This window comes from Diuraphis noxia, unplaced genomic scaffold (assembly GCF_037042655.1).
Source record: "Diuraphis noxia isolate RWA-SAM2 unplaced genomic scaffold, SU_Dnox_SAM2 contig0004, whole genome shotgun sequence".
NCBI lineage: Eukaryota > Metazoa > Arthropoda > Insecta > Hemiptera > Aphididae > Diuraphis > Diuraphis noxia.
Window position 1 is genome coordinate 5,314,793 of NW_028301714.1, and position 17,255 is coordinate 5,332,047.

Here is a 17,255-nt window from a genome sequence, read left to right on the forward strand (position 1 = left end):
GTGCTATAAACTTAATGGTTATTACTTATTAGTGATCTGTTGATAATATACATATATATATTATTCAAACGATTGTGATACTGCGCTATGACCATACAAACAAAAATAAGAACCGGTAACACGATAAATAATCAGGCTGGAAGTTATAGTTATTCCCATGGAACTAAAGAACAGAGAACTGGAACTAGCCCATTTCTATCAATTGTACCATACAATATCTAAAACGATTTTTTCCAATTGAATTTTGTGGTTTATGGAACCAATAGTTGGGTTAGGTCCCCCCTCGTCAATAATAAAACTCATCTTCCCGAAATATTTCATTTCAAACTTTAATTTTATTACTACGGCGGTGGTTGGCTGAGTCAAACACAATGATATATAAATAAAATATATCATAATATCGTCTATAACTGTAGGAGTCAAACTGTGTTACAGGTATACAGTTATTTTCAGATTACAAGAATTATTGGTAGGGAAATTTATTTTATGATTTATTAAAATACTTTAAACTTTAACTGGATTTCTCTGAGTAGGTTCCTATCTAGACACTTAATTTGAATGTAAAAGTTACTTGAATAGTTTTAATCTTACGCATTTTATCGATTTTGTAACTTACGTTGCATAATATTTGGTGATTATTGGAACTATTCAGTAATAAAATGTTATGTGTAAATTAGAAACGTACGTTAAATAAATATAAAGATATATTGAATTGATAATTGAATGTATTTATTAATTTAATATGAGAATAGCTATACTAAAAAAAAGCTGAATTTATTTTATCGTATTATAATTCATATTTATGAGGTACTTTTTTTTAATTTTGAAGATGATAAAACCATATTAATGTTTTATATTATAATTTAAAACGAATACCTATCATAATGAAAAATATATTGCCTTATTTTTCCTGACATCTTATTTACATCTCATTTCTATAAACCTTGCCCAAGTTACAACACCGTGGTTTGAGATGTTTCCAATCTCATATTTAATTGTTTAAAATTATCATCACATCAAAGTAATTAATTGACCCTTTTTATATTTATTAATCCTCCCCTTCAACATTGAAAATATATTCTTCACCCCAAAAGAATTATAAAACCTTTACCTTTACCACCATTATTTACAACCATACTTACTATAATAATATATTATGATCTATATTTTTTTTTACGTATATAATTTACATTTACTATACTAATTGTTATAAATGGTTTGATAATAATATATATTATGAATTTATTATATATATATATTTTTTTTAGAGGATATTTTTTTAATTATTAGATTGGTATAGTTACAATGTGATAAAATTTAATGTGAACAAATAGTTTGTTTTTAACGAAATTTTATTTTAGGTTAATTTCATATTACAACCTCATAACGTGATAAGATTTATGAAAACTGATTATTTACGTCTACTTGAGATCGATCAGGTAAAATTTTAAGATATTTAGTTTAATTTTAAGATAATTCAAATTTACATTTTCGTAAATTATAGATATTCAAATAAAATGAATTGGAGTTAAAGAAGAAATTGTAAAAAAAAAGTGGATTGATCGATCTCAAGTGGACATATCAAAGAATTCAAAAAAGTTTTCAGAAATCGTGTTGCGTTATCAAGTCCATTGGTATGATTGACAAAAGGTTAGTACATTTTGATTGAAATAATTGTCCATTTGTAATGTCATTAAAAGAAAATTATTTATAAATATTAAATGTTATCAAAATGTAACTTTTCCAATACTTAAATTATTGTAAAACATTTTTTGTACTAAAATAGTTTGGAAAATATATTCTACCAGAATCCGTAGAAAAATCAGAATTGCTATAAAAAAAGTAAGTTGTATGTCTCAAGAGCGTAGTGAAAGAGTTACAAACTTTAAATTTGCCTAAAAAATTGTATATAGGTATTCTTTATTACTCCCTGAAAATCCCATTTAAATGCAAAGTCATTCGGCTAAAATAAGTAGTTCTACAATCAGTCTATTCGTGAACACAGTGCAAACTGTCTACTTGAAAAAAAAAGCAAATTAAAAATATAAATAAATAAAAATTATAAATATTATTATGTACATAATTTAAAAAAATATTAATTTAACTTTTTAAGTACATACAACTGCATGTTTATTTAGCACATATCTATACGGTAAATTTTTTTTTTTTTTTGAAAGTAAAAAGATCAATTGATAGTGTTCTGTTGGTTTTCGCAAGTGCCTATTTATTTATTTTATGCTTTAACATTTTCTCTTAAAAGCAACATTTGACAAATAATATCGAATGATTAAATTTAAATGTAAACATTTTATTGCTATTATTGGTTATTACAAAAACAGTTTCATATCGTTTGAATAATAATATTTACATTTCGGAGATTCAATTTAACACAATAAGAGTTTCCATTGTCTTGTCTAAATGAAGTCATCAGCAATTAATTAAACGAATTATTTCATAGACATTCATCATTTAAGAAGGATTTATCATACGCTTCACTTGAAGTGGTCAGTTTCATAATACTGTAGGCACAATAAGTGTATTTTCTGACAGCGGTTATAACCCAAACTACATATTTCGGAGGATGTAACTTTGTTTGACATTATTTTTTTTGAAACCGAATCGTTGTTGGACTCTAAGGTTATTTTCAACACAATTCAGCAAGTTTATGTTATTCAAATGGCACGATACATTCTCTGTTAACGACTAATGAAATGTTTTTGAGCGAGTTGAAACACAAGTTGACAGATGTTCAGTTTGCCTCCGTAAATTATTATTAAATACCTACGCGTAAACTGACAACATGTTTTTGAATTGTATCATAATAATAATAATAATAATAATAATGTACATATTATGCAGTAAATTTTTATTATGATTAATCATGTGCAGAATTAATATATTACAATATGAATACAATTTGTATTACGTAGGTACGAGTTGAATAATTGTACATAATATTCTGTAATTACGTTAGTTACTAAAAAAATCTAAGTGATTAATTTTGCAAAAAAAAAAACATTACTGCATTGTTAATACGGGTCGTGAACTTATAATAATTAGCGATCGGTGTGTTCATATTTTCATAATATTATTATCATTGTGTACACCACGATAATGAAAACAAACTTAGAATAATTATATAAAAAAAACTCCGTCTTTAAACTTGAAACTCGACATGTTGGTTATTAATTTAAAGGCCAAATTACACTGTACTAAATTATATGTACCTAGGTACCTATAATGTATACTCAAAGTGGCATACTAAAAAAATAAATATTTTCTTCAATAGGACAGTAACTATGAACTAAACTGGAACTTTTCAAACAAAACTGAACCACTCGAGTATTTTTTTTTCATTCTATTAAAACTAAAACGAACATTTTACATAGTTAAAACCAACAGAGCATATTATTATTGTTTTTTTTTTTTAACAATATAAAAAAAAAAATTCAACACATTGAAATACCAACCGCTATGTGTTTTTTTATAAAGTCAATACATATCGTTATAATATTCAGAAATACTATTATTATGGATTTAAAAATAAAATATTGAAAAAAAAAACTGACGAGGGATAACGTACTGCAATGTTATCGCTTTTGAGACAGGAATAATGTATATCTACGATAACCACAAAAACCACGAAAAAAAAAGATTATTGGAAACGCGTTGAAAGTAAAATCCAATCACGTGTTTCGTGGAAGACAGTCGACTAAAACAGTTTTGTAAAAATACGACGACGAAAAAAAAAATCCTTCCATAGTTTTATCGCCGGGGTGGTGCACGTGTGTCGTTCAAAACGGAACCAGAGTTACTAATAATAATTTATATGAATAGGATTTCGACGTCTGATAGCAGTAGCTTACATTTCAACGACGGCTTGTCGTATCGGAGTCACAAAACATATATTTTGTCCGTTTTATGCAGTAACGACATTGTAGTTGTACTACTACAGCAGTGGTACATGACGTAATAGAGCGGATGGGCTGGGGACTCGGGGACTACAGTAATGGGAAACGATTTACGATTGAGGTATTTTTTATGTACACTCGTATATATATATATATATTATATATATTATATTATATACATTGTGCACCACCACGGTTTATGGGGTGGGGGGGGGGGGGGGGGGAGAAGACGGAGAATTCGGTAGAGCAAATTTCGGCAGATGTAAAACAAATGATAACAGCGAACTCGATCGGCATTGATTCGTTCCGATTGATCTCCTTTCGAATTGATCTCAGATGTGTGCGTTATGCGTCGTTGCAGGATCTCGCAGGACGATTCGAGAGGACACGCTCGTGGCGGACGATGGAGTTTGCGCTTTCGGGGCCAGGATTTATGGCAAACGAAAAAATCTGAAAACCCGCCTGCATGACGTCTCAGGACTAAATAATATTATTTACGATGTAAACACGATTCGTATACAAACCATACACTATACTTATATGTTATTATAGTGTTTCATCTCTAGTTCGGATGCGAAGATTGTGATTGATATAACGTACGTCATAATAATAATAATAAGCCTACTGTAAGTCACAATTAAAATATTTTAAAATTATTTAAGATACATACTACATTTATTATTATATAATTGTATTTTACTAAAAATTTAACGCTAGTGGCCTGTGTTGTCCAAGCAGAAATTTATTTATTTAAAATATTGTAAATTTAAAGATGAATAAAAAAAAATATATATATTTATAAATCAACTAGATACTCACATTCTAGTGTTGAATTCACATCTCAATTGCCCTAAAAAATAAAACCATAATATTCAATAAATTATTTAATTGCACGTTCCATGATGTACAAAGTTTATAAATGACAACGATTGATTGACAATAACCATACACTTGAATAGTAAAATATACAAATTGTTAAAATGTTAAATGAGTTAAACTTTAAATTTTCAATGTTTTATCAACTGAACTCATTTAAACTTCTGAATAAAACTGAATATATTGTACCATAGTACAATTAATATTCATTGATGTTTGGGTTTATAATTCAAAATCACGTGAATTATGCTATATTTCATGGTTTTTGTTTGGAAAAAATGCTTTTTAATTATTAATTATAAAAGTATTGTAATATTAAATCGCATACATTTATTACTTTTAGAGTTTTAAATGTTATGAATTAAATAATTTAACGATACACAAAATATATTTGGAAATTTTAAAATTAGAAAATTAGAAAGAGAATGATATGGCTTGTATGGGTGTGATATAATAATAATTTTAATATTATTTAATTATTTAGTATTCTTCAACTAATCGAACAACACATAATGCAGTTTAACAGCATTAATTCGTTATAAATTAATTAAATTTTACCAGCAGGATTGATCTGCAAATGTAGGGTGGATCTTTAACTATCTATAAAAAAAACATTTAAACGATTGTTTAAAAAATAACACTGCTATCGATGCATAATCAGATCAATGGAAAAACGAGTTGACTGTGAAACGACAGTTAATTTTAACGTAATTTATAAACAAACAGTGCAAAACAAACATTCTTAAAACAATGTTTCTTTTTTTTTTGTTTTGTTTTTGTTTCATCGAACATCAATGTTTGCGCTTTTTCGTAAACATATGTATACACTATTTTTGTTTTGCTCTAAATGTTTTAGTGGGGATGATACAATCAACAATTACATTATAATGGACCCTTTCATCAGCATAGCCTCGTGGTATGAACAAATTAGGAAGATAATTTACAATAATCAAATATTTTTAGTATAATTTGAGCATCATCCCTCTTTACCCGAATTCCAAATTGAAACGCTCCTGCAGATATACCTTACAATACCAAAAAACTATTTCATCATAATAAAAAAAATCTTAAAATATCATCGAATATAAGTACCCTAATAAACATGAAGTATGATACATATGAAAACACCAAAAATTATATATTATAATATGAAGGCTGTCCAGAAAAATAAATTTGTTTGTTAGTAGACATACTGTTGTTTGTCAAATTTAGGTAGGTACCAAAATGTGTTGTAATAGAAAAATAAATATGAAATAATATAATATAGGTATTCGTAAAAATTTACAATATCATAATTTTATATTTATACAGTATAGATAGATATATTTTAGAAAAAAAAATGAATAAAAAAAAGAGCGGATAAGTGGATGTCGCTCTGCTGTACATTAGAAGGTGGGATGGACCTCTGACTAGGGTAGGTTAGATTTGAATGCAATTATAGGTATCATTGTATACGAAAAACGATTCTGAACGGAGATGATTTGTCAGTCTAGGATTTATTATAATTAGGACGCATTTCACATAAGGCATGGTTGATTAACCAATCAATTTTTCCAAAAACATTGCATGTAGTTATTATAATACCTGAATTCATAAAAATTTAAAACTCAAACACTCAAAACATTTTTCCTATAATGACGCTTCGAGTTTTCTCTATAGCTACTTGAAGAAAAACTTATGGAAAACTTAGTGTTGTATTTTTAATCCTTAGTTATAAACACAAAAATTTTTATTATTTTTCAACTTCAAAATTACTTGCAAATTTTCGCGTTTTTGACAGATTTCGTAAAAATTTGAACTATAAACGCTTATAAAAAAAATTGTGACTTAAAATTTTTAATTTTTTTTAGCTACAATAAGAAAAACTCATAAGGAACCTTGTATTAAATTTTCAAGTTTTTTGATCATCTAAATTTTTTTTACCGACACTTCAAAAAAAAAATTCTCCTAAAAATCGAAAATTTCAGTGATCTATAAATATCTCAAAAAAGTCAAAACATTTTTAAAATTAAACTCTATATAGATAACACTAACATAAACATTTGGTGAAAATTTCAAGTATTTGCAGTGATTAGTTTTTGAATTACAACCATATAAAAAAATCGATTTGGTCGAAAACTGGTTTTGCGTAAAAATGCCCATTTTTTGTCATATTTTTTTTGTTTTCTCGATTTTTTTTTGAAAACTGTTGAAAAATGTGTACTTTTGACCTATATAACGCACCAAGGATATTAACTTTTATATTGGAAACCACCCCCAAAGTTTTAAATTGAAGCATTATTTCAACTAGTTATGCTGTACACAGACACACAAAAAAAAACACACACACATCATTATAAAATCAATACATTCATCACTTCGTTCAGAATCTAAAATGAAAGATACTATATTATTTCGCTGTAATACCACTTCAATTATTTAGAGGCAACTATAAAATACTAAGCCATAAAAAACACACACTCAAACATAAAAATAAAAAGGTTATATTGTATTTACAAAGGACTATTATACTGTATTTTAGGTGGAAGCATAAAAAAAAAGTTCATGAAAAGTGTCAGTCTATTACTAACACATAGTAAAAATCATTAAATTTGTCCATAAATGATGAGGAACGCACCAAGTTCGATCAGCATCTAATAAATTAATTTATTACACATAGATTTTGTATCTATTTTTATCTTACCAACAAAATGTCCTTCAGCTTATATTATAACATTTTATCATTCTATTTTTTTCACGATATCGCCGAATTCGCACTAATCAAAATCCAAGATTTATATTTTTACAATATTTAGAAACGGGTCAGCACGGGAATAAATATAACGCTCCAAATGTGTAGTCCGCTAAAGCTGTAATTCGATGTACTAAGAAATTCAAAAATTTTACTTTCAATTAGGTCAGTCCAATATTAATCAGTTCTGCAGACAATAGTAATTCACTACCTCACGAGATTACCCAAAACAGATGCTTGACAATTTGACAATCATCCTGATTCCTGGTGAATTTTTTATTATAATCTCACAATGAAAGTATTTTTTGATTAGGTACAAAAATCCGAGTCAACTAAGATGACAATCGTTCTAACACGATTCATATAAGTATGTGACAAGATGATAGGCATATGTCCTCGATTGATGATCGATGGAACTCACACGGCCCATGGTGAAGGCTATCAGACTTTTAACCCGCTGAAAAATATTGGGACATTGGTCAAGAAATTATATTTTCATTTATTCTATGAGTCCTCCAATTAGATACCTACTAATGACTTTTAATATTAAACAGCTGTTAGTCAGTTATTATTAACTAAATGTTGTATCTCATGATATAGAGAATTCAATTTTAATTTTGCTATTTTTTGCATATTTTGTGATTTTTTAGTTTTGTCAATCGAACTGCCATAAATTGTAAATATATACATTAAGTGAATAGACCGATTACGCCGATGCAATGCCGTACAATTACATTGATAATATATTATAGGTATAATATAATATTACCATAATTTCATATTAGGTACTTGGTTCTAATTTAAGTTATCTGCTAATATAACACATTTTTTTTTTTCTATTGTGATTATTAATCGCTGATTATTAACGAACGATCGTTGAATGCATTGTATAGTCAAATGTTAGTAATTAAAAAATATTTAATTAATACATTTTTTATTTATTTATATATGTTTAGCGCATATAATATAGCGATATTTAAGGTAATATTATTGCTCATATTTATGTAACATTAAGTGCTATAAAATCCCAACCCTGGTGATAATATTAAAAAATAAGATTCAGTTTTTGTTTCTGTTTCTGTTTTTTTTTTTTTAAACGTTTTTAGCCATTTTCATAATTATTATTATCTTTAAAACCAAAACACAGTTTAAACAAATTGCTGTTTTAAGCACATAAAAAATATATCTTCCTATTCAACCACAAAATAAGTAAATTGGACGGATTGAAACATTTTGAATATTTTTCACAACCTTCAAATACGGACGGTATTTTATTTTATTTTATTTTTTTTTTATCTCAGAAATGTCTAAATGTCTATTCCATATTAATCAAAATCTTAGTTTTCAAACTTAGTCCTGCAACACAAGAATATCATCTAATCAACGAGATTGTGTTGCATGAACAAATATGAATTGGTTAAATATCGAATACATAGACGTTGTATTATAAATAATATGAGACGAAGAGTCTTATACTCTTATCTAGCTCTAAAATGTCAAAAAAAAGGTATTAAATTCGATGTATATATATAAAGCAATTTTAACTAAAATTTCATAGAGTTTGTCATTTGTGTTGTTAATACGTAGTAGTTATTATTTTGTCTCACTGAAATAATATTCATATTATAACAATATATTATACATAAATATTATTTTTTTTTCGCAATGAAAACCTTTTAACACGAAATATTTTTTTATTCTACGTGTTTTGTTTTGTTTTTTTTTTTTTTTTAATAATAAAATATTACGAAAAAGAAACAATATAATATCTATGAAAGATGAATGTATTTCTTTTACAGTCTATTGAATATAAAACAATAATCAATGATCAAAAACAAAATATTGACAATGCGGAAAAGTTTACGAGGTATTTTTTTTTTCCATAATAATGCATAAAAATTAGATTACAACATGTGCATTGCTAATTATTTTAATAAATATGCACAGAAATTTTAAATATTATTACAGATTAACGGAACAGGGAAAAATATATAATTTATATTAATTATATTAATTATAATAATGAAATTACCAAAATTTTACAACAAATTAATAATTTATACGCAGTCGTTTCAAATTCATCTAGACATATTTTGAGCCTCGTAACTATATATTGTCTTGGATATCCAGGTAAGTTTTAATAATTAAAAAGGTACACCTTGTAAAACAATACCAAAATAGTCGTTTTAACTTTCTGAATTCTGAAATGTTAAAAATTCCTTTAGGGCTTGCACTGAACTCTGCAAATATAATTTCATAATCAATATAATCAATTATACAGGAGGTCTGAGAACCATTGATTATGTTAAAAAATAAAATCTTATTTCCATTGCTAAAAATTTAAGAACCTAAACAATTTCACAAGCTAGTATAAAATAAATAAATTGTTTAAAACGACCAAATAAACAACGCTTTTTAGTACAATATTATAGTTTGTACTATAAACGTTTTTTCAACATACTCCATTCCCACCCTCACACTCTAATAACAAGCCTAGTCACTCATACGATTCCTGGAAATCCCCTACGGTGTCTAAAAATAAATTGGTGTGGAGATCTTCTTAACAATTTACGAAAAAAATATAAATAATAATTAAAAAAAAATATATATCAAAAATATTTAAGCAAAAGGAAGTGCGATCATTGTATGGTTTCTTCCTTCATCCTATTCATGTTTTTCTAATAATATATTGTGGCACATATTATTATTATGCCTTTGTGTATAGATTGTATATTCTCTAATAAAAAAAAAAAAATTATAGTTTATTTTTTTTAACCTTGAAATATTGAGACGATTATAGGTATATTACAATATTATATATATCATAGTAATTTTTATGATTTATATAAAATCAGCTTTCATAAGTTTATTATTTTTGTCGTGATGGTTTAGCAATTTATCACTACAAGTTTTTGATCGCGTTCATTTGAACTTTATTGTAATCAGATATTTATCATATAATAATCATATTGAAAATCTTCTTAAGGCTTTTCTGTAACATTTATATCATAGCATAATATAAAATTCAACTATTGAAAATAGGTACTGTCTAATATTTGCATTACATTATAGAATCCAATAAATAATCCAATGATTTGGTTAGTCTAAAATTATGTTATAACTTCATAAGTAATTTGTAGGACAAACCAAAATTATTAATTATATTTATTGAGTAACATTTGTTTTAATTTTATTTTTAACTAATGATAAATTACGTTTTTAATTCAATAATTTGTTTGAGTTTTTACTGTTGTAGATGCCATCACAACCATCACAATAATATTACGGTCACTTGAGGGTTTCCATGACAGTGTTGGTAGGTAAAAAAAGTGTCTAATTAATCTAAATTTCTAATTCATAACCACCAGGTGTCCTATGGGTATAATTAAGATCCCTAAATTTCCTTTGTGTATAGTTATATTCTTCCCTCTCTCGCCCCCATCCGACAAAATTACTGTTTGAGCGTCTCAAGCCCAAACATAATTTAGGTATCGATATATACCTTAGATATTTTAGATAATATATATACGATTTTAAGGATATTGAAAGTATTCTACGTATTTGAAATTTTTACATAATGGATTGAGTGTTTGAAAGTGAAACAAGCGAATCACATAGAATAATTTATTTCAATTTTCAAAAAAATTTCGCAATCAAAATTGACTAAATTAAATTAATATAAGTTATAGGTCAGTATAAGATCCATAGTATTCAAATTCATTTTAAAATAGTTGTTGTCAATTCAACATATTAAATCGTAGAGCTCAAATTAATATTAATAACAGACCAGAATAATATAATATACATAATATACTGAGTGTCCCACGGAGATCTGATGACAATTTGACAAATGAAATAACTTTTGTTCTAATCAACATTTAAAAAAAAATTTCTTTTAAATATAATGCATAGACACTTGTGCTACATTTTTATTAGACGTTTTTCATTTTTTTCATTTTTCAAAAAAATGATTTAAGTCAAAATGTATAATTTTTTTCGTTAAGTAAATTACAATCTAGAGCAACGTCACAGCATTTTTCTCTGTTATTTATTATATTATATTATGCCCACCGCGCGCGAAAATAACCTGCTGGACTACAATGTTATGTCACCTGTACACCGTACCTCTTCCACTCCGCAAGGCTCAGTCCCCCGCAACAACAGCTGTGACCGGGTTTGCACTGTCGGTCGAGACAGCCGTGCCGCTAGCAGCAAAGACAGTAACAACCTGTTACCCGATAACTATATATTGTAACAAAAGTCCCCCTTCCCTCACACTGGTCAGCAAGAGCCGACAGCCGATCGCCGCCGATGCAGTTCGGACGTTTGTCTTTTCAAAACCACGAAAGACCAAAGTCGCTGTTTTTTTCCAACTACGGAGGACCGAACTTGTGTTTATCCACTACAAAGACCAAACTCAACCACTCGCCCACGTCGATCAACTTCGTATTATTAAACCACTCGCCAACGTCGATCGACTGCATATTATTAAACTTAGCATTCCAACCGCCATGATGGGCTAGGACGCCGCCATGGGCCCAGTGGCCGAAGACACCGGCTTGCGTACTGCTGTATGATGACCATGTGGCCTCGTATTGTATTTTATTATTTATCCCCCATGTCCCTCGCATCTCCCTAACTAACAATAGTCACAAACGCATATTATTATAAAATTATTATTGAAAAAAGCTTAATATTATTTAAATAAAAAACCTTATCTTATCTGCGCTCCACATTAAATTATTATCATGTTTAGACGGCATGGCCTGTTCCAAGACCATCTTGCTTTGATGCGAACATGTCAGGAGTTTGCGTCAATATTATTATTTTATTATTAGTCGGATGTGATCGAAAGACACATCCTGACACATTATAGCTTAGCGTCACTGCGAATATTGTTTTTTCGTTGATCCGACCATTATATCATTATTGTTCCACACCTTTACACGCCATGTGTTCCATATATTATATTATACGATTGCCAAAATCATCACTGTTAAACTGTATTATTGGTAAAATCGACTTATATTATTATTGTGTAATTATTATTATTTGTCACGAATTATTATTTACTATATTATTGCCAAAATGTTTATTGTCGTTTTAAAAAAAAAAACTCTTTATTGTTCACATTGTGTTACGTTAAAATATATTATTCTTTATTACACTAATTCAAACGCTATATGCTAAATTATTTTATTCAAGGTAACCTATATCATATTATATTATAAATCTTTGACATTCGTTTGTCATCGCGTGTATAAAAACCTGCCAGTTCTACCGACGTAAGTCTCACGACTTACCTCGTGGTACGGCTGGCAGGTCACGGTTTCAATGCCCCGTGGAACCGTGGGTGGTTTGTGGCGTCGTAAAAAACCCCACATCCTCAAACTGTTTATGTAAGAAACATTATAATTTCAAAAAATATCAATTTACCTAGGTGTATATGGTATTTAAAAAGGTTAATGTAAAATATTTTTTTAAATAATAATGTTTTTGACATAAAGATTTGCTTATATTGGGAATATTGATATTTAAAAAAAATTGTTAAAATCAGCTATCTGACTTAATACATTTTTTAACCTTGTAAATTTATTTCAGACTAAGATTTACAAATTGGCTTAATTGAATGTTTCGGGAATTTTGGTTATCAATTATTAAGTTTTTTATTTTCAGTATTAAAAAAAAAGAATGTTTATTAAAAATGCAGCGCAAGTGTCGATGAATTATATTAAATTTTTTTTTTTAAATATTGATTAGAACAAAAGTTATTTCATTTGTCAGAATGTCAGATCTCCGTGGGACAACTATATAGCGCAGAAACGAAATGGAACTGACGGACGTTGAGTATTTCTTTCGATTCGGTATTCCTTAATTGTGGATTAATAATCACTGAAATATTATATTATATTATATTTTTGGTGTAGGTTTGCAGTTTAAACGATTTATTATTCCGTGGTGAGGGTATAACGAAATGCGATAACCTATAAATCTTATTAAACACGGAAAAAGGATTAAAAGCCTTTAATATTAAAATGTTTACATTTTACTTAAAGTTTATCAGCCAATCAGCTATAATAATTGTTATGCAATATAACGCTTTCAAAATATCCAATACCCTCGAAAACTTCTTTCAACGGAAATGTGTACACACTTGGTAAACTTTCATTTTTAAGCTATCTTTTATACATCATATATAAATGTAAAACTGTCGAAAAGTTAATCCGTGTAAAAAAAATTCAAAAAATGCTTTACCTATTTAATATAAAGTTTTCGTTTTTCAAAATCCAATTTCCATAATAACCATTACTAAGAACTCTAATTAGTATTTTGTAGGTAATGCACTTAATTTTGATATCGTTAAACATGCCATTAAAGTGCGTTTTGTTTGTTAATTTATAATTCAAATATCTGCATAGGTACTTAATAATATTATACTATGCTGGTTATACCAATATATCATACAATAATAAAACGTGTGAGTAATCAAATTGCCATTCGAATTACAGTACGCGTTTAGTGAGCTTAATGATTAAAACGTAAGTTATAACACTCAATTATGAAGACCTACACGAAATTCTTAACCTACATTTCAGCTACACAGCGAAAAAACTAATATTGCCGACTCAAAGAAAACGGTATGCAATTTAAGTGAATACAGTTTTTTTAATTAAATTAAATTAAATTAAATAAAATGATAATCATCAGTTTGAAGCACGTAGTTAGGACATTAGTCATTCGGTTGGACTTTAATTTTATTTTTTCATATTTTCATTATTATACACAGAAGAAACGATGTAGTTAAGTGCAAGGGACATCGACGTAAACGTGACTAGAATTTTCTGTGTGCAAATCATTTTTCTATTTTTATTTTTTTTTATTCAGTATTTACGAACAACGTAAAATATAAAACTGAATTCTAATATCAGACGGAAATTAATTAATATGAGATATGAACAGTATTTTTGGACTGATATTTATGTTCTTGGAAATTGTTCACCATTACATTTTGCAGTGTTGGTTTTTTATAAGAAATTATATTCATTCACTTCGATTTTAATATATTTTAGTTAGTGCGAATTGCTGTATTTTATTATATGCTCTTAAAAACGACGCGTAATTATTTTCAGTGCATTTAAGTTGTTCATTATCAACGTGTTATGCTCAGATCATCAATGAAACCAAAATATTGTTTGAAAAATTTATTAACAGTATAAATATTATAAATAGTGATATAATTATTGTAATATAATAAATAATAATTCTATTGTAATTTTAATCGTAATAATATTCATTTTAACAATTAAATATAAAAAAGTGGACAAGGAGGTAATCATAAAACGTAACTCATCATTGTTATAATTTATAGATTATTGCATTCAAAAAATATCTATCAGCCTTATCACAAAGTATAATATAATATTATAAATGGTCACACAATACGCAATCTCTATTTTTTATATATTTTATATGAATCATCTAAATTGAAATAGTTTTTAATGAAATTACCGAATTGCTTACAGCGATCGTACTATAAGTTTTTTTTTTTTTAATATTGTCTTTAATAGTTTATAAATTCTAAATAATTAGAGATTATATATACCTGATCAATAAATACAATAGCGTGAGCAGATTGGTGCATTACTTTAACAGTAGATAACATATTGGCACTCGGTATTTAGATAATATAATGACATTTGATGTTTATGAATTTATGATATAACTATTTAAATTAAACACCTCAAAAATTTGCTTAAAGTAATATTAATTGTCAATCGAAAAATTATTAATTTTTTTATATGAATGTCAACACACAAGTTTTGGAATTCAAAATTAGTTATTAATTAGTTGCAATTGCATACAAAGTTAATATTATCGGAGTGGATTACTTATACTGTAAATTTATGTTCACTTTTTCAGCTTGTCAAACAATTGAAGTATAATCGTAGCTATTTAACATTTGAAAACAATTCATTCGAAACTTGACGTTAAATTATAAACTTTTCAAACAAATATTCTGTTTGGGAATTACAAATATATGTTTTAATTCAAAAAAGTAAAAATTTAGAAAATATAACGGTGCCTGAAACATTGTTTAATACAATAATAATATGTATACTGTTATTTTTTTATTTTTTTTTACCTACCATGAACATTTAATTTTCATATTTTCTAATATATTTTATGTAAAAATTCGCTAGTTTTACCGGCTAGTCGTTTGATATTCCATACGAAATATGGCAAACAAACGGCTCATCCTGTAATATGTATCTAGCTATCATCGATACGATTTGGACGTACGAGTATGATAGCATAATATATTTGTGGGGTTGTGCCAGAAAATCTAACACCAAGGTCACCTCAAGGTTATCAATTTATCATTCACGTTGCGGTCCTTTCGTGACATCGTTGTGGAATACCGGATCGGCGGGAATTCATTCATCCATTGATATTAGAAGATATGATTTCTTATAATATTTCCATGCGATGAAATCGGCGATTCTGATAACTAACTTGCGATAAAAAAAAAATATAGAGAACTGCATAATATAAACGCAACTCGAGTACAATAATAAGCTTTGGGATAACGACGTGTATTCACTGTTGAAATAATCGACATGTATTGCCATTTGTTATTTACCATGCAATTGAAATAAAATGTGTTTCCTAATTAATGCTACAATAGAGCAATACAATCCTTACCGTTTGAAACACATTCGTTGCAGCTGATGTAAAAATCACATAATAATACGCGAAAACAATAAACGTCCATTTTTCTTTGCAGTGGTTTTATAAAACGGGTTTCATTTTAATTGATATTTTTCAGGAGAGACACGAGACTATTTTATTTTTGAAAATAACAACAATATGATGGCTAATTTACCAAGATTGAATTACGAGCGGAAACACATCGTTTTGGAACTTTGGCAAATGTGAATTCAATTAATTTCGAATCAACGTTAAACCCATTAATCAATGTCGGTTTTCGTACGTCCGCATAAAAATGAAAAAGAAAAGAAAAAAATAATAGTAAACGTGTATATAATAATAATGATATTATTATTATTTATTATTATTATTATTATTATTATTATTTTACTACGGGACGTCTTGTCGACGCGATTTTCGGGTCCTTACGTTTTAGCTTTGCCGCTAACTCTGCTTGGTGATAAAATATATTGTACACCCTTTATCATTGTTTCGCCATGTCATATTATTATTAGTGTTGCTAACGAAAAATGTAATCAATTGTTGTACAATCACGAACAATTTGTCTATCCATAATAGCCATCGAGAAGTTGGTTAAAAACAAACTATGTATACTTATAAGTGGCTGTATTATTATTATATGCCAGTTAAAAAAAAAAAAATTACAATAATAGCCTCTCCCCCTATTCACATGCACGTAGAGTCAGTGGTTTAGTAAAATACGCAATTCTACCAAGCGAAATAAATTATATTTGAAAAAAAAATACATAAATAATAAATTTTTATTGGTGAAAAACCTTTGGAAACACGGGCCATCGGGTTAAAGGATGATTTAATTATTTACATAATACGAAATACTGTCTAAGACTAATGCTAATGTTTTTTTTTTATTATTATTATTATCTCGATTTGTATATAATATTATTATTATTATTATTACCATTCGATGGTGGTAGTATGCGCATGTGTGACCAGAAAGCACACAATAAAGAGCATGTGTACTACATTTTTACTTACTATTTCAACTA

At 27.5% G+C, this 17,255-nt stretch overlaps 1 protein-coding gene across 9 annotated transcripts in view; it reads right to left on the reverse strand.

Moving 5' to 3' along the window:
• LOC107165232 (limbic system-associated membrane protein-like) overlaps positions 1-17,255 on the reverse strand; it is a 475,565-nt gene that overhangs the window by 398,556 nt on the left and 59,754 nt on the right. For 7 of the 9 annotated variants that reach the window (XM_089227110.1, XM_089227111.1, XM_089227114.1 and 4 more), the window contains one exon: positions 4,731-4,761. The exons of the other annotated variants lie outside the window; for them this stretch is intronic. The gene's annotated coding sequence lies outside the window, so the exon portion shown is untranslated. The remainder of the gene's footprint in view (positions 1-4,730; positions 4,762-17,255) is intronic. 9 annotated transcript variants of the gene reach the window in all.